The 20,491-nt window shown below is 48.8% G+C and overlaps 1 protein-coding gene across 2 annotated transcripts in view; it reads left to right on the forward strand.

Moving 5' to 3' along the window:
• LOC144116335 (parafibromin-like) overlaps positions 1–20,491 on the forward strand; it is a 198,262-nt gene that overhangs the window by 51,340 nt on the left and 126,431 nt on the right. The gene's annotated exons all lie outside the window — the stretch shown is intronic.

The raw sequence follows: 20,491 nt of genomic DNA on the forward strand, positions 1-20,491 counted from the left end.
TAGGCAGTGTGTTGCTTAGCTGAAGAGATAAGATGAGAAGCACCAAGAAAAATCTGACACAGATAGGCACAATAATGCATGCTTAGCTTTTCAGTGCATGATTAAAGCTGGCTAGACCTAGCTTGTGCACTGTTTGCAAGTTAGCATAAATGCAACTGTATATCGTCCGACAAAACTATTGTGTAAATCTGCCCCAATATTACTTGAAATGGATTGTGAGGAAAGTTCTTACGCATATGAGAGCATTGTATTGGTTTGCCAAGCTAAGCAAGCGACTAAGCACTTCATTAGAACAATTTATTTTAACATTTATTATACCTACACAGTACTGAATGACAATATTTAAATGGTGAGTTTTGACATGATGTGTTAAGTAGGAACTTGATGAGTTTGTAATTTACTAATAAGAAGTAATCAACCATTAGCATCCAAGCAGAGCCATACGGCTTCAAAGGAAAGCTTTGTAGCTCTTCTTTGTGGCCTTATGGCTGCACTTGGGTGGACATTAATGAGTATTTACTCCCCTATTGCAAATATTCTCTGCCTTGGGGGAATCACTTTAATCAGTGGACGAACATCATCATTTACTGGGTGGATTTCTGCAGTGACCAGCTCAAAGCACAAGAGGTTAGTAAGCCTTGTGAGGTGGAATGCCATTCCAGCCTTTAGTGGCAAAAACAAAAATCAGTCTTGAAATGCGGCGGCATGGGCTAACTGAGGCACAACAGTACTAGTGCGGCTAGTGCAGAAGGAAAAATGAGTAAGAACAGATTAGTTGGTTATGTGACGGTAAAGAGTGAAAAAAAAAAAAACCCTGCAGTTTCTGCACGACATGAAGAAATTTGAAGATTCACCTTTGGTGCTGTGAAACTGGAGCTTCAACAATAGTCTGAGAAAATAAAACAAGGGCTCAGGTCTGAACTCATTCTAGGATTTTAGTTAAGTTCGGTTTGTGCCATGCACCATTAGAACGCCCAAGGTGATGCCACACAGGGGATCTGAATGTAAGTAACTTGGTAGATGGCGATGCTAAGTACATGTTATGGTGTAAATATCCTAGGTTGTGAGTGGGTGTATAAGCATTATGAGGTGAGACCATGCTACATGGCGAGCCTTGTGAATGGCTGAGTGTTTAAACCAGTATCCAGTGAATATACCTTTCTCGGTAAGGCCTTATAAGTAGGCAAAATGTAGTTTTGCTGAAAACAAAAAAAATATTAGTGCATTCTTAGTAACATTAGCAAACAGGCCATTCTAGAGCATGCAAAATGTGTTTTTGGAGAACTAAAACATGGGTATTGATTGCAAGATGGCTGACCCCTTAATATAGCCATCAATGAAGGCGTGTGACAAAACACTGAAAGGAAAGCCATAATGTAGGTAGTAAAAAGCTGAGGCTCAAGGGCACTGCCTTGGGGGACATCCAAGACTGCAGGAAAAGGCAGGATGCTTAAGAATTGGCAAGAGAAATCTGCTGACAGCTGGCTTGGATCCAGTTTAGAACTATTGGATAAAAGTTAAAGCACGACAAAAAATGCCATACATAAATAAGCGAATCACATGCTTCTTCAAAGCCAAGAAGAAAAGCATCGAGGGGGATATTGCAGTCAAGGTGCATGTGGTGAAGAATAAGAGCAAGTTGGCTATTGCAGGAATGTTTTCTAAAAGCTTGCCAATTTGGATGAAACAACTTAATGGGCCAAAGCAATCTAGCAGGGCAAGAGTAAAAAATGTGTTTGGTGATTTGCAGCACATGGCAATCGCATAAATAGGGCCATAGGTGCTGGGTAATGATGGGCAAGAAATGGGCCAAGCTATGATGAGGCAGGAAGCTATCTGCACAGTATGCACTAGATATGCTTACACCGCGCTTCCTTTCTTGTTGATGCTTGCTGCAAATTTCACAAAACTTGGTACGAGTGTGCTGTCGGGTGAACCGGCAGTAAGTTGGCATGCTGAAACTGCGCTAAGGTACGAGGACAACAGAGCAAGAATTGCGACTATTGCAGTGGTGTTGTTTTTCGTCGTCTTTGTTCCTAACATACCTTTACCAGCTCCACAGGGCTCATTTTGCAGTCTGCTGTTTTAAGTGGTGTCAGGTAAAACAAATCGCTATTTTTCAACCAACAAACTGCTGTGCCATACAACACATCCTTCTACTCATCTTCATAATTTGCAAGATAAATGTACTTCTTTAGTCCCGTATTCAAAATAACACAGATTGATTGCTTGTGTCATTATCAGAACTAAAAAAAATTAACCATACTTTCACGTATACAGCCATTCCTCATTAGTGCAGTCCTCGTTAATATGGAGTCAAACTATTAACAGTGTTTCTGAGGAAAAAACTTTTTCAATGCACTTACGCTTTGCTAACATAGAAACTTGCTGATCAGAGTGGACAGAGTGAAAATGCGTACGGCCTTTGTCGCATGTGTTCTTGTCCCATTAATATGCAGTGGGGAACGACCTAAAACTTTGGATTTGAGCAGATAAATTGAACGCTGCCTGAATCATATACCTTTCTCGCAAACTGGAATTGCCATCACAATGCTTGCCCCACTGTCTGCACAGAATGTTATGCTAACCCGTGGACTGCCAGGCACACTGACTTCTAACCAGCTCACACACTTTCTGGTTGCCAAAGCACTTCTCTTTCTAGTGTAAAAATCACTGTCGGGGCTCGGCGACTCACATTCTGGCTTGGATTGCTCATTGCACAAAATGAAATAACCTGCTTAAAATTAAAACAGCAGAATCGCTTGCTTATATTATAACCTCACTTATGCCTCCCCGCAGCCCGCAATGCTAGGTTAGCACTTTTTATACTGAGTACACCGCAGAAGAAAAGAAAAATGCTACACTCCTGCTTCAGGCATGTGCAGTGGGCAAGAAAAGAACTAGGTGCTGCTGCAAAGCGGGGAATCTGCTAATGCAAGCAGCAACAACCATTTCATTCAATCCGAGGAGTAAAGGAATGGGTTCAAATTAAATGCGGTCTTTGCCTTGACAGGTCAATGGTTCCATTGATACTACAGGACTCTCAGAAACGGCAATGTCGGTATTGCAGAACCAACCACCATGCAACAATGCTTAGCACATTTCAAAGAACTGAAATAAGCCTTGTTATTGTAGCTTTCAATGTGTGCAGGAATGGTACTGTCGTGACCATGCAAATGTGAATGGATAAGTGGGCCAGGAAACCTAGCCGATCACTGAGGAAGGTGCAAATATGCATCTGTATGTCAGCAAATAAATTTTTGTTTGTGTAAAATGTAAGGAGGATTAAGGAAATCTGGGAAGCGTTCTACACTGCCGACACACAGCTGATTGTGCTCACCATCGCCGTCACTCAGCAGACAAGTAATCATGTTCGTAGTGTGGGGTTGACTTGGGGAGATAAGTACGTTCTCCCCACTCAATCGCGGCTGACACGGTTCAAAGCCGCCCGGACCCCACCCCGTGATCGCGTACGCTACCGAGCGCTTGCCGACCACGGCGGGCATTGCTCTGGGGGAACAAAGGAACGACACATTGGCTGACACAAACAGGCATTTATTGCTACAGAAACAATAACGCCAGCTAGCAACAAGGTACGCTAATGAATAAAGGTCGTCCGACTCACCAGCAAGGTTCCGAGCGAATGTTCGCCCGCGCTAGGGCAAGGGATATATACTCCGAAGGCCAGACGGGACGAGTACGGGAGCCTGTCTCCTCGTCGCTTCCTCGCCCCGCCGGCGAAGAGCGGAGCCGCGAGCGACACGTCCGCTTGCGCCGACGATCCCCAGCCGAAGCCCCCCAATGCCCCCTCTCCCGCGCGCGGGCTTTGGCAGTCTCCCCGCAGCGATGCTGGCGCCCTCTCTTGCCAGTTAATGTAACTGACAAGGGAATGCGTTCAGCCTCGAGGTGAGACAGCCGCTGCACGGTGCCTCGCGGGAAAGCAAACTCAGTGGGCTGCAGGGCAGGTCCCCACATCCCCCCAACCTTAAATAGACCCACGCGCCTGAAGGTACATGCTATGGAGGAGTCTCCTGGTCTTCATGTCCTTGAGGCACGTCTTGCAGCAGAGGTCACGCCGACAGCGTCCACGCAGATTTCTGCGGTATTCCGAAGGCGGCGTGAAGGTCTCCGCTGGGACGACTCGCATGGCCCGCGGACTACCGTGTCCGCAGGCCCGCGAATCGAAGGCTGGTGGGAAAACTGCAGGCCAGGATCCTGCAGTAGTCGCCAGGGCAGCAGCAGCAGCCGGAGGTGATTGCTGACTGGTCTCGCCACAGCTGCCTCGGATGGATGCGGCGAACAGGATACAGGCCGCTCCGTCGCAGCAGGTGGCAGCAAGACGATGTGCACCGGACAGCAGACCTGGGTGGCTCCACCGGATCTGTAAAATTGCCGAAACGCTCTCGGTGTGCCTTTAACGTAGGTCACGGGAGGGGAAACGGCATCCGCAAGGGCCTCGTGGCACAATGCCTAACCCGCTACAAAAACGTGTCGGCGGCTGTGCAAATGCAAAGTTCGAGTGAACAAAGCCCTTTCTTGAGTTGAACGAGACTGCTCAGTTCGTGCGAGGTTACAAAAAAAAAACGGGCGGGCAGCAAAATGCGCCCCCTCTCAACAACACGGTCCGGTGGCCATGTCTTTTCTGGCGTGGTGCAGGCAGCTCCGAAAAGCCTCAGGCCTGACTACCACTGACAACGACCGTGACCGCCACAAAGACCCAAAACGGATTATGTGCGTGCAGCCGCGAGGAGACTTCAGCTTTGTGGGGTGGTCCTACCCCGCTCACTGCACAAAGCAGCTTCTGAGCGGTCGGCGCCCACCGTATCGGACGGTGTCGGAGCGCCCGGTGCCGAGCTGCAATACCATCGAGCTCGTAGCGGCACCCGTGGCCCCAGGCCACCCGGCTCCCGGAGCCGTGACTCCCAGAGTCGAAAAAGAGACAGTAGAGAAAATATATACAGAAACTTGGACCACCCACGCGGCTTCCGTACTCGCTCACTTCGGGCGCGGCGACTCCGCGGGCGCTAGGCCTCACGCTCCTTCGATGCGGACCAAGTGATTCTCGCGAAGAAACTCCAAGGGAACAATGTGCTGAGCATGTCGAAAAGTTCAAACATGCTGCAGCGAAATACACCTCGCACTCAAGAAAGCATGCCGCAGGTCCTAGCGATCAAAATTCACTCTAGGCCTAGCACTTGTCAAGTCCGGACAAAGAGCGTTCCTCGAACCGAACCGACAGTCGTCCAATGTTCCAAGAGCGGGCCCCACGTTGGGCTGCCAGATGTGGGGTTGACTTGGGGAGATAAGTACGTTCTCCCCACTCAATCGCGGCTGACACGGTTCAAAGCCGCCCGGACCCCACCCCGTGATCGCGTACGCTACCGAGCGCTTGCCGACCACGGCGGGCATTGCTCTGGGGGAACAAAGGAACGACACATTGGCTGACACAAACAGGCATTTATTGCTACAGAAACAATAGCACCAGCTAGCAACAAGGTACGCTAATGAATGAAGGTCGTCCGACTCACCAGCAAGGTTCCGAGCGAATGTTCGCCCGCGCTAGGGCAAGGGATATATACTCCGAAGGCCGGACGGGACGAGTGCGGGAGCCTGTCTCCTCGTCGCTTCCTCGCCCCGCCGGTGAAGAGCGGAGCCGCGAGCGACACGTCCGCTTGCGCTGACGATCCCCAGCCGAAGCCCCCCCTATGCCCCCTCTCCCGCGCGCGGGCTTTGGCAGTCTCTCTCGCAGCGATGCTGGCGCCCTGTCTTGCCAGTTAATGTAACTGACAAGGGAATGCGTTCAGCCTCGAGGTGAGACAGCCGCTGCACGGTGCCTCGCGGGAAAGCAAACTCAGTGGGCTGCAGGGCAGGTCCCCACAGTAGCAAGCAGTCACAGATAAATGAAGGTAAGATGTGTTGCTGGGCTTGTTGGTTTGACAGTCTGAACATTGTAGCGCTAGCAGACGACAGACGAAGGGAAGACGAGACACACAGTGCGCTGAACACACAGACGAGAACACACAGCGCACTGTGTGTCTCGTCTTCCCTTCGTCTGTTGTCTGCTAGCGCTACAATGTTCAATATAAAGGTAGCAGGGTGTATGTACATCCATGACATCTCCTTCTCAAGGCTTCGAAATTGTGTTGTTAAACAAACTGGTGCGGCTGCCCCAGGGAGTGCTGCTGAATAACCGCTTAACACGAGTAAACTGAGTTCACAAGCTGCTCTGCAACAATAGCATTGTGCACACATCCACTTTGGTACTGCTGATCTCCCGATCGAAAGGGACCGTGCGCAAAATCAACAACAAACAGTGTCTGGGTTCATAAGGCGCTTCAAGATCACGGCATTTTTCTGATTACAATGGAAACCAAGATCCCACTTCAACTTCAAATTGCCAAGCATTTCTCAAAGCAAAAAGAGAAAAAAAAAGCAATGGGAAATATTTTCTTAATATATAGCAAAAAGAGAAAAAAAAAGCAATGGGAAATATTTTCTTAATATATATATATATATATATACACACACACACACACATATATATATTCATCAAGACTCGTTATGCCCAACTTGTTCTGTGAACAGTTTTGACCCCATAGGCTGCAGCCATAGCTTTTTTTTTTTTTGCATAACATAAGTGTGCAATGCTCATTGAAAAGCAGACTCATGAGTTAAGGGGGGACGCGGCTTTCAACTCGCGGAAAATGGTCAAAAAAGTGATTTTTTGAAATATTTATTTTCTGCTTTTACCAGTCATATTTTGTGTGATTACAAATTTTCATCGTCGAAAACCATCAAGAAGTGCGCCAAATCATTGTTTTGATGATCAAGGGTGGCGGAAAATTTCTTCGAAGTAGCGAAAAAACGCCGCTTTTCAAGCCCCGATCTCTCGGCAACCGCCCAACGTAGCGGGGCCATCTTGGTCTCTATGGAAAGCACGTTCCTCCGACTTCAAATTTCCCGCTTCAGTGGTCTCCTCAGAGTGGAAACAAACGCATAAAAAGCAAAAGTTTCACGGTCGCGTGGTGATTTCCGATTGGCTCCGCACGTCGTGTGACAGCAGCGCGCTGCGCAATTGGTGTCCTTGGCGGGTGCGTCGTCTGCTACGCGTGCCTCTCGACTCTGCGGCTCCGCTGCTCGTCGTGTACGATGGGGTTTAGTCATTTGAGCAGAGAACCTTGGCTCGCCGTGACTGTCTCTTGCGCAGAGCTTAGTTTCGAATACGGATTACGCGGCCGCCATGTTCGTCAGTACGCGCGGAGCATAGTTTCGGAAGCGGCTTTCACTGGCGGTCATGGGTCGGCGACCTCTGAAGTACAAGACGGTGCGTGCCTATGGCACCCGTAAGCAAAAATCGCCGATGGTGAAGAAGAAGAAGTCGTCTGCTTCAATTACTTCTGATGTGCAGCGCACTGACGAAGTTACGGGCTCGCAGGCGAGTACTTCGTGCGCGGCTACGATTGTTGGTGGCGCCGCTCCAGAGCCGCTGCCGAGCACTTCACACGCAGACGAAACATCGTGTGCGAGCACGGGGGACTCTTCTGAACTTTCTACTTCGCGCTCTGCATCGCCGGAAGCATCAAGTGATGAAGGCACCGCGCGTGTCGCGGGTCCTCTTGGCACTTCACGCGACGACGCCACGCCGTCCACGAGCACCGGGCACACCATTCAGGCGCACCTGGAGCCGCGTTTTGTGTCGGAAACATCAAGTGATGAAGGCACCGCGCATGTCGCGGGTCCTCTTGGCACTTCACGCGACGACGCCACGCCGTCCACGAGCACCGGGCGCACCATTCAGGCGCACCTGGAGCCGCGTTTTGTGTTGGAAACATCAAGTGATGAAGGCACCGCGCATGTCACGGGTCCTCTTGGCACTTCACGCGACGACGCCACGCCGTCCACGAGCACCGGGCACACCATTCAGGCGCACCTGGAGCCGCGTTTTGTGTCGAAACATCAAGTGATGAAGGCACCGCGCATGTCGCGGGTCCTCTTGGCACTTCACGCGACGACGCCACGCCGTCCACGAGCACCGGGCGCACCATTCAGGCGCACCTGGAGCCGCGTTTTGTGTCGGAAACATCAAGTGATGAAGGCACCGCGCATGTCGCGGGTCCTCTTGGCACTTCACGCGACGACGCCACGCCGTCCACGAGCACCGGGCACACCATTCAGGCGCACCTGGAGCCGCGTTTTGTGTCGGAAACATCAAGTGATGAAGGCACCGCGCATGTCGCGGGTCCTCTTGGCACTTCACGCGACGACGCCACGGCGTCCACGAGCAGCGGGCACACCATTCAGGTGCACCTGGAGCCGCGTTTTGTGTCGGAAACATCAAGTGATGAAGGCACCGCGCATGTCACGGGTCCTCTTGGCACTTCACGCGACGACGCCACGGCGTCCACGAGCACCGGGCACACCATTCAGGCGCACCTGGAGCCGCGTTTTGTGTCGGAAACATCAAGTGATGAAGGCACCGCGCATGTCGCGGGTCCTCTTGGCACTTCACGCGACGACGCCACGCCGTCCACGAGCACCAGGCGCACCATTCAGGCGCACCTGGAGCCACGTTTTGTGTCGCCAGAAGCATCGCAGGAAGCCGCCGCAAAAGTGCAAGCAAAGCTGAGTGCCGTGCCCGCGACCGCGCGGAAAATGGAACTGACGGGTGACGGCGAGGCGCTTGCTACTACAGAACAAACGGATGAGTTTGTTGTTGTGCAAGTCACGGCCCTAAACGCGCTTCTCGAGAATGCCAAGTGCCAGCAGTGCTCTCAGCCAGGACTTTCGGTTCAGCTCCTCAGCCGTTGTCTGGGAAAAAAAACCCAGAATGCGGCTGAAAGCCTTCATTCAGTAATTTGGTCGCTGCTGCCAAAAGATAAAAACGCATCTTTGACTGCAACAGAGACAGCTCTCAACGAAGCGGTTTGCAAGTTCAGTGCAGGGACCCGCCATGCTTACACAGAGTAATGTTCGACACTTGGGCTGCAAACTGGCCAACATGCTCTTCGCAGAACAGCGGAAAAGGACGCCTTGCGGAAAAGACAGGCAGCGAAAGCACTTCAGTCTCGAGGCAAGGCATCCAAGAAGCCCCGTGTTAAAAAGGACACAAAAGACTACAACCCCGGTGCCTTTTGATGAGTGAAATACAAGGTGTAACTTCGGAAGCCATTTTCTCAAAACTGTTTTTTTTTTTGTCATTTGCTCTGATTGTTCCACTGATTTCTTTGCGACCGCTGGGGCTATTTTGATACGGTTTTTTTCACTGCATTCCTTGAGAAGTGTTTCAGGTCGTGACATTCTTGGTTTTCCGGCATCCCGTTTGCTGACTTACTGATTCGACTAGTTGTTCACTGTTTAGGTGCCCATTGTAATGTCTGCTCATAAAATATTAAAACTAAAAACTTTTACATTGTAAATAAAAAAATCTAGGAATGTCATGACCTCATCCCTTCATTTTGGAATGCAACACACTTTGAAGAAGTCTTCTATCTTATTTTGTAAGTCGCTCAAGCCTGGTACAAGATGAAAAGGAGGAAAATTTTTTAAATAAAAATGTTGTTGAGATATCAGTTTGAAATTTTTATGGTGATATCAAAGCAGCATTACCAGTAACCCTGCCAATTTTTATCAGAATCCATGAAGAAATAGGAAAGTTGATCCCGAATGCCACGTCCCCCCTTAACACATATTAGAGATTCGACACTGTGAACTAGCCGTGATTTAAATGCGGCAATGATTCTTGTTCGTAATCGCGCAATACCATGTTGTCACAACCTAAACCGAAATGGCTAGAGGAAGTGTTCAGTCACCCATTCATCGTGCAAATATTTATAGCAGACAAATGTCCGCACAGCTAGCAGGAAATAAAAAGAACTGACGCCTCAGAAGATACATCTGCACTGCACACCCATGTTTTCACACAAGTCATACAGTGCCGCCGGCCACTCGTAGCCCGAGCACCCATAATCAACATATACTGAATGGAGCACCAAGACACAAAAGGATGGCGGCGTTGCTTTTCTCGCCACAGAAAACAGCCCGACGGCCATTCAGCCAAGATCGTGTCACGTCGCACACACGGCAGTGCTCGAGCACAGTGCCCACACTAATCACGATCAAAATGGTAGTGGATACGTAGCAGAAATAGCGTCGTGTGGTCGCGATCACTGCAACCATTGCAACGAATGCAACTAGCTGCGGAACGCCACGAGCATTTCAGCATTCGGAAAGCACGGCGTCCGTCATGAGCTTTCGCAGGTGCACATTTCGCTGCCTTGATGTAAAAGCACTTGCTCCGATCGCAATCACGTTCACTACGCGGACACTTGTCACTGTGCTATGCAGCTCATGCACGCACAAGAAATTCACCGTGAGCAGCTGTTACTCGCCGCTGTCCGTGATGATCCTCGCAGGAATTAGGAACGCTTGCAACAACCACAAACAGCTCCATATAAACACTTCGGGGCACCGCCAATGCGTAGGTCTTGCGTCGGTTTGAAGAAGCGCTCTGTCAACTCCATCATCGTAGATGATTACAGAATTCAACTAGGGGAACTGTCGCTTGCCACTGCTGCACGCAGCAAAGTTCGCAGTCGCTCTGAGCACTCGTAACATCACCAGGGGGCCAATATAATATGCTTTGCGACAAAACTGCCACTGCCCAGGCCTCGCTCCCCAGTTCAGTCGACGGACGGCCATCTTGACCCGGCAGAAGCGAGACGTCCTTGACGTCATGGGAAAAGCAGCCAATAGCTGCAATCTGACCCGCTCGTCCGCCAGAAAGTTGAAGTTGACCAACTTTCTATCCGTTCGCTGGACGAGGTGGATCCGCCAGGCCCGCTCGCCAAGCGGGCCTGGCGGGAGCTGCTCCGAAATGATCGTACGACGGCCCTAACAGCGTCAGTGTGTGTTCTGCGACGGGTTGACTGCACAAAGTGCCGGCCTGTTTTTTTGGTAGTGTGCCGTGGTTAGAGGAATTGGGTCGTGACCTTTTGTCAAAAACGATTATCCAAAATTCGAGGCTGACATATATACTCGGAGCCGACCTATTTGCGGGTTCTAAGGTGGCTTTGGACGAGCGCCAGGTGGTGCCGGTGCCGGTGCAGGTGCCGGTGCCTGTTCCCGGCAGGGACGCATGGGGCTCCGTGCCTCAAAAGAAGTGAGTTTGTGTAGAAATGGGTTCTGCTGAAGGAAATACTAATTGCGCGCCATTTATCCGGCTCGTTCGCTCTGGCGGTCGCTTGTTCGAACAAGCGGTGGGTAGCGCGAGGGCAAACTTAACGATTCAGAGAATCTCCAGGGCATGCGTCGTGCTGGAATCCAAAACTACAGGACCACTTGCAGTTCACTTTGCGGCTAGTCAGTCAGGCCGTACGCAAGTGTGGAGACAGGGTGGAATGCCACTTATTTGCTTTTGATCTCCGTTGCCTGCTGTTCTTGTGCTTACATTGTTATGCGTCTATTGCTTTGAGCTCCGCACGTGCTGCGATGCCAAAACAAAGTGAGGCGGTGGGATGAAGTGGGGGCAGGTGCGGGGTATGTGTCGACTCTTATCTGGAGTCGACAAGCTGGACGATAGACTTTTATGCAGCAATATACAGTAATCGCAAAGTTCGTCCAGTGACGGTAGCTCGTTACGGCAACAAAATTTTTTGTTGGTTAATTCGAAAACCCAGTTAATTCGGATATTTTTCACCGTCCCAATGATTTCGAATGAACGAGGTTTTACTGTATTTCTTATTTTTGTTTCTCTCCTGCTTGCTTTCCAATCTTTACACAAACAGTGCATGTAATGAAAACAAGGATGTAACAAAAATTGCCAACTTTTTTCTATTTTGTTATGAGTAGAACCCTGCTGTTACATTCCCGGGTGCTGCGTTTTCCCGGCAGCTACTTTTCGTGAGCCAGTCCCACCCAACGCAACAGAGGTTTCCAGGAAGTGCAGCTGTACCTACCAGGTGCGGCTGTGCTACATGCAGTGTGCACGGCGGCATGCAAGTTTTGTCATAGTGCGATCCACTTCCGCACGCGTCAGTGCGCACGTGCTGACTGGTCACGATGGGGCAGGCGTGCAAGCAGCTGGCTGGTGCCTTGTGGCATTCTCGGGGTGTTCTGCGCTTGCGCAGTGGCTCCCCACAGAAGTGGATCGTGATAGCAGCCGTGGATCATGCTGTGCTAAATCTCTCTAATTGGAGGGCGCGCACCTCTCTCGACTGTCACGGAACGAGTCTGAGCTGGCTGACATCAGGCGCCACAACCACTGTTCTGCGCAAGGAATTTGCGAATCACTGCGATGGTGCTAGCACGAGAGGAAGTTAGCACAGACATACGGAGATGGGTGCCCCTTTTCGACGCCTGATGCAGGGCGGCGCTGGGTGCGCAGTGCATACACCTAGCAAGTGTTGATGAAGTTGTCGCTTCAAAGTAATAGCTGCACAGCAACGCAATCGTATTGAAGACCAGCAGTTGGCGGGGTTCTCATAGATAGGTCTCGCACCTCACATATAGGTCAGCCCTGCATGTATGTTGACTCTCCCAATTTCCAATGGCCAGTTTTGCATGATGTTAACATAGCTGTAATGAGTGTAACGAAGCTTCAGTGCATTTTCTTTCTTTTTTTCATTAATCGCGTTGTGTGTTAGAAAAGTACATGATTTTCAAAATACCTATTGTGCCGTTCAACCTCATAAAATTGGCATGCCGGAGTGCATTGTGCACAACATGCGGAATTCCGTATGTTCCGAACTCTCTCCCGCGCCACATCGGATGATACAAACATGCGAGCCGCAACCGCAGCCTCGAGCACTAAGCGCTGCCTAAACATCACCAACGCTTCGATGGCTAATCGTGCGGTACGCACCGCGGGCAGGGAGTGGCGGTGCGCAGCCAGCATATCACCGAAATCGTGATTGCTAATCGTGCGGTACACTAATATTTTTTATGCTTAGCAAGTGTGAGTGTCGAATTTTTGCATGCTTGCTGTAAGCATGGTGTGTTTTCATGCTGAAAAATCATTAATCCTAAGAATGACTCACGGGAGGCTTAAAGCTTGCAAAGCGCGAGTAAAAGCAATTTTTTGCACACTTGTTTTAGGCGTGGTGCGCTTTTGGCACTCATGCTTGCCATCCATGACTGGCGATCTACCTAACGCGAAATGCGAAATAGAGGATTTTTTCTTACCTGGTGAGGCTTTCTCCTGCTCTGTAGGCTGTCTGAAATAATTTAAGAAGAAAGCTGAAAGGAGGTAATTCTTGTTGTGCTGCATTTATGGGCTTGGTGGCTGCTTGTAAAATACTGATGCCCATCATTAAATAGCTATTTACAAAAATTAACTTTCAATTTTCATCTTGCACCTATGTGCAAACAAGAACACTGCGCTGGGAGATCGTAACATATGATAGCCAGCTTTTTTAAAAAATTGAATTGTGGTTTATAGTACAAGTCGTAGTATGCAAAAAATAAAGATTATTTAATTAATTGGCTACTGTCACCATTTTGTACTTAACGGCACAAAATGCGTGCTTGCGCCCTGCTCAAGACCAGCAGTTCGTCATTGTGTGCTTGGTTGCCTGGAACGACTATGCCTTCACAGCAACATGTTTTCTCGCATATATATTGAATAACAAGCGGGTTCCTCAACACTTAAAAAGTGGCCTATCTACGCTTATTCAGTGCCGTTGCCTTTACAATCTTAGCATGGGCCTGAAAACTGTAAGAAAAGGTTAATTTATGAAACACTGTAGTTTCATAATAACATGTTCCTACATATAGACTGTGTAGCTAACGAAAGTAGTGGAAGACGAGGTCATCTCATTTCAGCATCGTTTAGGAGCTCCATTAGGAAAGAATACCGATGCCGTGAAGTTCATAGCTTTTATATCCTACCGAAAAATAACCTTAGAGAGTGCAAAGATTGTTAAATACTTTTCTGATCAACCCAAGCACCTTTGAAGGCAGTGCAAGAGAAACTTTATCTTGCGCAAGTGCATCTAGTGAGTCTTGCAGCTAACCCTCTGATGTGCATTCTTACGGCGTCATCACATACACATTTCCAAAGAAAATTAAGTGAGGAATGCTTTAAGACTTTACATGTAGTACCAAAGCTGAGGAGCACAATACGAATGCAAAGTAAAACTAATTTTAAATTTGAGTGTACCTTTTTATTGATAATAAGTTACAAAAATGTGTCTCTAGAAGAACAATCCGAGAAAGAAACAAACAAAATAAGCTCAAGATTAATCTTTGATGCCGTTCTAAAGGAGCCAAAGGGTTGCCGAGCTTCGGGCATGCGGGATAGGCACCTCGTAGGATCAAGTGATCCTGAAGCGCTTATTCCCTTGACAACTGTTTTTTTTTTTTTTCGTGTAAAGAACTGAACATCTTGAGTGATCGTTCCTTTGGCATACGTTTGTCTTGCATGCACATGTGCGAAATAGAAAACAGATGTCAAGGTTAGGAATGTAGTAGCTTCTGTGCGGTGGAAAATGGAAGTGGTGTTCGTGCTGTTTGTGTGTTTGGTTGCAACCTCTCATTTCCCAAATGTTTAGCTGGTTGAGGGAATTGCAGAGTTTTGGTTTTCCTTTCGCCGACCATTGTCTAGTCAATATTCTTTCCATCTGTGATTGGTTGGCAGAAACCTTATTTTCCTGAGTGTACCTTTTTATTGATAATAAGTTACAAAAATGTGTCTCTAGAAGAACAATCCGAGAAAGAAACAAACAAAATAAGCTCAAGATTAATCTTTGATGCCGTTCTAAAGGAGCCAAAGGGTTGCCGAGCTTCGGGCATGCGGGATAGGCACCTCGTAGGATCAAGTGATCCTGAAGCGCTTATTCCCTTGACAACTGTTTTTTTTTTTTTTTCGTGTAAAGAACTGAACATCTTGAGTGATCGTTCCTTTGGCATACGTTTGTCTTGCATGCACATGTGCGAAATAGAAAACAGATGTCAAGGTTAGGAATGTAGTAACTTCTGTGCGGTGGAAAATGGAAGTGGTGTTCGTGCTGTTTGTGTGTTTGGTTGCAACCTCTCATTTCCCAAATGTTTAGCTGGTTGAGGGAATTGCAGAGTTTTGGTTTTCCTTTCGCCGACCATTGTCTAGTCAATATTCTTTGCATCTGTGATTGGTTGGCAGAAACCTTATTTTCTTTTCTCTAACCATTGATTGGCAAGGAGGGTCGCTTGTTATCTTATTGGTTGCAGTCCCGCTAAAGGCGGAGACAGAGGGGTTAAAATTAAGTGCTCTGGATTGAACCGGGGCTGAATTCGTCTGATCAATGGTTTAGTCATGTTACAAATAGTTTTTTCCGTGCTCGTTTCATCTTGTTTTATTTATGTTGTAAATAAATAGTTAAGGTTCCTTTCCTCGAGTAACATGAATGTTCGCGAGTTAGAACCACCAAGTCATCAAGAAACCTTGATCTCATCGCCATCTGAAGGGGAAACTCAACTGTATACGAGTTATCTTCTGACAACAGACGACCGAAACACGCAGGCGCAGGGGGGTGTTCGCATCGCAGCTGCTTCACGCCCGGACTGGTCCAAAATTGGGCTCGCTAGGGGAAGTGGGTGGATGTATAATCGTCCACCTGCTGCGCGTGGCTGCACACCGCACTTTACTTTGGTTTTTGTACACCCTTTCTTCGCAGTTGTGACATGTTTAAATTGGTTGCGCTACTGGTCAGCAATGGTAACCGCAGCGCTGGGCCAATGTATGGACAAGAGAGATCATTTTTCATTGTTTTATTGACACGTGTATATCCTTCTCGTTACTTTCAGGGAAAAAGAGATATTTCTCAAAATACATTACATGTCTACGTTACAGCATTCCGTACAATATAGGTAATGTTTGTTTTTTTATCTGGAAACAGCACAACTGACATTTTCTGTACATAATTTCGTGCATAATTTGCGCAATGCATATGTGATCATTCCTGCATAATTTTCACGCAATACAGTACATCAGTCTGTGCACATTGAGTGCACGAAATTTAATGCATGCATGATGTACTTCATTGTGAAGAAAGAACACGTAAGGGTTCCGAAACGTCAACTTACTGTTTTTTTGACAATTGGTCAGTGACCCAAGACTTGTTCAACCATGCTACTACCTGACCAGACGGCGTTCAGGCAAATCCTGGATTACATGCATGATGTACCTTACAGTCACAGACAATTGCAAAAAATTGTTTAGCATTTATGTAAACGCGTGAAAGCAAACCATTATCACGCAATGGCCTTCTCTGTTCAGGCTGATATATGTGACACCAATAAAATTCAGTTAACATACAGTTACATAATCGGTTTCCACAATGTGCCAACTCTTGCGGACCAAACCCGATGACTGCTTCTTCAGCGGCAGTGTGACTAAATCATTGTTCATAATCCACGGCACCGAAATGAGTGGTGGCTACCGAGAAAGCGAGCGCAGGTAGCGGTTCCCGTCATATCCGTGCGGGTCTCGCACTCTTCGCAGCTTCAAAGGTCACGAGCACAGAACGAAACACCAGTGTAGTTGTCACAGCACCGACATCGCTAACACATGAAGGAACACGATGCAAAACTGTCTGTGACCGGCGCCGCAAAGCAGGCGACAGCGCCCGAGATAATGTGCGACTGACGGGAGTTCGCGAAACACACGCAAAGGATGCGTGGTGGTTGCAATGGCTGCCCGGGTCAGAAATTCAAAAGGGATAGAGAGAGCGAGAGACTGTTTCTCCTTTCCGAACCTTCTTGCTGCTAGATGTTGTCCTTTACTACAGACGCTAGCGCCAATTCCTCCTTCATTTATGTTCACAACTGATGGTGTGTGGAGTTGCGGTTTCAGCGGAGGTTTTTCGGGACGGAAGTAACTTGCACTTTCCTTCCCCTGGTCTAACCACGTTTTCTTGCCAAAATCACCGAAGTGAGCGAAGTGAAATCACCGGTGCGCGGCCCACACGTCGCCGAAATTGCGGTCGCTAGTCATGCAGTACGCACCGCGAGCAGTACTGAGCGGCAGTGCATGGCCCACACTTCGCCGAAATCGCGGTCGCTAGTCATACAGTATGCACCGCGAGCAGTACTGAGCGGCGGTGCATGGCCCGCACGTCGCCGAAATCGCGGTCACTAGTCATGCAGTACGCACCGCGGGCAGTACTGAGCGGCAGTGCATGGCCCACACTTCGCCGAAATCGCGGTCGCTAGTCATGCAGTACGCACCGCGAGCAGTACTGAGCGGCAGTGCATGGCCCGCACGCCGCCGAAATCGCGGTCGCTAATCATGCGGTATACACCGCGAGCAGTACTGAGCGGCAGTGCATGGCCCGCACGTCGCCGAAATCGCGGTCGCTAATCATGCGGTACACACCGCGAGCAGTACTGAGCGGCAGTGCATGGCCCACACTTCGCCGAAACGTCTCCGAAATCGCGGTCGCTAGTCATATAGTACGCACCGCGAGCAGTACTGAGCGGCGGTGCATGGCCCGCACGTCGCCGAAATCGCGGTCACTAGTCATGCAGTACGCACCGCGGGCAGTACTGAGCGGCAGTGCATGGCCCACACTTCGCCGAAATCGCGGTCGCTAATCATGCGATACACACCGCGAGCAGTACTGAGCGGCAGTGCATGGCCCACACTTCGCCGAAATCGCGGTCGCTAGTCATGCAGTACGCACCGCGAGCAGTACCGAGCGGCAGTGCATGGCCCGCACGTCGCCGAAATCGCGGTCGCTAGTCATGCAGTACGCACCACGAGCAGTACTGAGCGGCAGTGCATGGCCCACACTTCGCCGAAATCGTGGTCGCTAATCGTGCGGAATGCACCGCGAGCAGTACTAAGCGGCGTTGTGCGGTCCGCACTTCGCCGAAATCGCGGTCGCTAATCATGTGGTACACACCGCGAGTAGTACTGAGCGGCGGTCCGCACTTCGCCGAAATCGCGGTCGCTAATCATGCGGTACACACCACAAGCAGTACTGAGCGGCAGTGCGCGGTGTGCACTTCACCGAAATCGCGGTCGCTAATCATGCGGTACACACCGCGAGCAGTACTGAGCGGCAGTGCATGGCCCACACTTCGCTGAAATCGTGGTCGCTAATCGTGCAGTACACACCACGAGCAGCGTGGCCTCACGGCCGTGAATAAATCCCATCATGCCGTAAACAGATCTGCGTGCATGCATTTTCTATGCTTCTGCATACAAATTTTGTTAGTTCGTATGATACAAAATTTTGGACGTTACGAATAGTTTTGCGACCCTGTGAGATTCGTATCACTGAGATTCTACTGATTCGCTTTGAACCAGAGAACCACTGCTTGCACATTCCTAAAAATTTGTAATAACTACAGTCAAGCCCCGCTACAACGAAATTTCTGCTACAGTGACGCTCGCTGTTATGATGAATTTCGGGGCGAGGTTCCGCTTCAGTGAAATTTTTACATGTAAGGAGCCATTTCTTTTTTTTTGCACATCCAATGATGCTTATCTTATTTCTCCAAAAACGGCTACCGAAGTCAGTTTGCACTTTCAGTAACATTGTCGACACTCCCTGTGGGATCTTATTTATAAGGGACACTGAAGAGAAATTGAAGTTGGCTTGTATCGATAAAATACCAGCTCCTTACCACAAAAGACCACTCTTACTGAAAACAAAGCTCTTGTGAAATAGAAAGAACCAAAACTAAAATACAGGTGTAGCCTCCAGAGGTCAATCTCGCAAGTGCAAGCATGGTGATGAAATACCCAAAAACACGACGGATCTCTGAGGCTAAGAAGCGTGCAAGAAGGTTACGCATTTCGATATGAATACGTTTTGTTTCGACACTGCTAGTGCAGTTTTATCACATGAGGTAGACGGTAAAAAGACAACGTGAATATTGGAAGCGTAACAGGTGGCCAGCTATGCTTCATTGTGTGCCCGTGTGGTTTCGTTTTGGTGCGCCTTGGTTTGCAAGTGCGGAGCAGCAAAGGGTCTCCAAATGCCCCCCTCTAAGTGCTCCTCACATGAACTTCATGCGGCAGCAGGAGCCTCCACGTTAGCAAATGCACCGCTCGGCATGTTTGCTTTGTCAATGTACCAAGACGCTGGGCTGCATAACTAGCGTTGCGAGGACTATTATTACAGAATTTAAATATATCCGTACGTACCAGTCTCTACCCTTCGGTCGTGACGGTGGCTCGGCAGTGATAGCTGCTGCACCAATAGCTGCTGCACCAATAGCTTGGATGCTGCTGAAGTTGTCAACTCCTCGGTGCTTGGACTATTTTGCATACCCGCCGCCTCAGCCCTCAAAAGTATCGCACGCTGTGTAGGGTTGAGTTCGCCAAAGTGCGGGCCGCAGTTCTTCACGATAATTTCATTGTCTGGATCGGGAATGGGATCCATCGGAATGCTGTTGCAAACGTAAACGAAGCAATGGCAGCGACAGTTGATGTGGGCCTTTGATAGCTGGCCGGCAGTACTTTGTCATTTTGGCTTCTGCTAGGCTGCAATCACAGAGTCCATGTTTACGTCAGTTTACATCACTTTTCAGATATTTCATCATCAAAGCGGTGGGAAAATGTTTTCTAACTAGTCTCTTAGCAATAAATGCATTTTTTGCCACCGGACAGGCGACAACAGAGCCACGAAATGCCAAACTATCGGATTAAACTAACAAATATATTTCAAAGAGATGTCTTCAGTGTCCCTTTAATGAGCAGGTATGTAAGATGAGATCCAGCACACAGCTCCCTCCGATGGTGTTGCCAACTGCTTGGGGGCTCGCGCTCCACGCTTGCAATCTGGCCATTAGTGCAAGGTGGCTTGCAGCTTTTCCACTCGTTTTGCTGACGAAGGCATAACTAAAATCAGTTTATTTAGTGTGAAATTATTCTGTTGACAGTGACAGGTAACAACTGCAGTGTGCCGCCAGACTTTGCACCACAGTATAGCATTGTGCTTAAGTTTTTTGTTTGTTTTTTCCCTTTATGGTGCACATAGTAGAGCCACTGCTACACGCATAAATGGCGCAGCGATGGTGGTTCTAGGTGCAGTCTTGCCAGAAAATCACATCGTTGGTATGTTTGTATTGCATGTTGCAAAACATCTTCGGAGAATTGGAAGGACCTCATATCTGGCATGGTGTCCTAAGCATTGACTTCAGTATGCATGTGACCCCTTTTTAACCCACAGTGCTGTGAGCATGTGTGCGCCTTGTCCGCACTAAAATGTCCCGAGACAATACAATCTACGTTTATTAAGTGAATACGTGTATTGTCTGAGATTTCCAGAGCACCACGAAAATCGTGCTATGGTGCTGATTTTGAAACGGGAAAAAGCCAATGCTGACAGATTTTTGGAAATAAATGTTCGTGAACTATCCAATCCAATCTGGCAGCGTTCTGGTTCTATTTCACGACACTGAAGTTCCTGCTTCAGCTAAATTTTGCACCGGTTCCATGAATTTTCTTGTAGCGAGATTCAACTGTAGTTGCAGTCCGTTTCAGATGGTGTGTCCATGCCTTTTTGTG

Source organism: Amblyomma americanum, chromosome 1 (genome assembly GCF_052857255.1).
Source record: "Amblyomma americanum isolate KBUSLIRL-KWMA chromosome 1, ASM5285725v1, whole genome shotgun sequence".
Classification (NCBI taxonomy): Eukaryota; Metazoa; Arthropoda; class Arachnida; order Ixodida; family Ixodidae; genus Amblyomma; species Amblyomma americanum.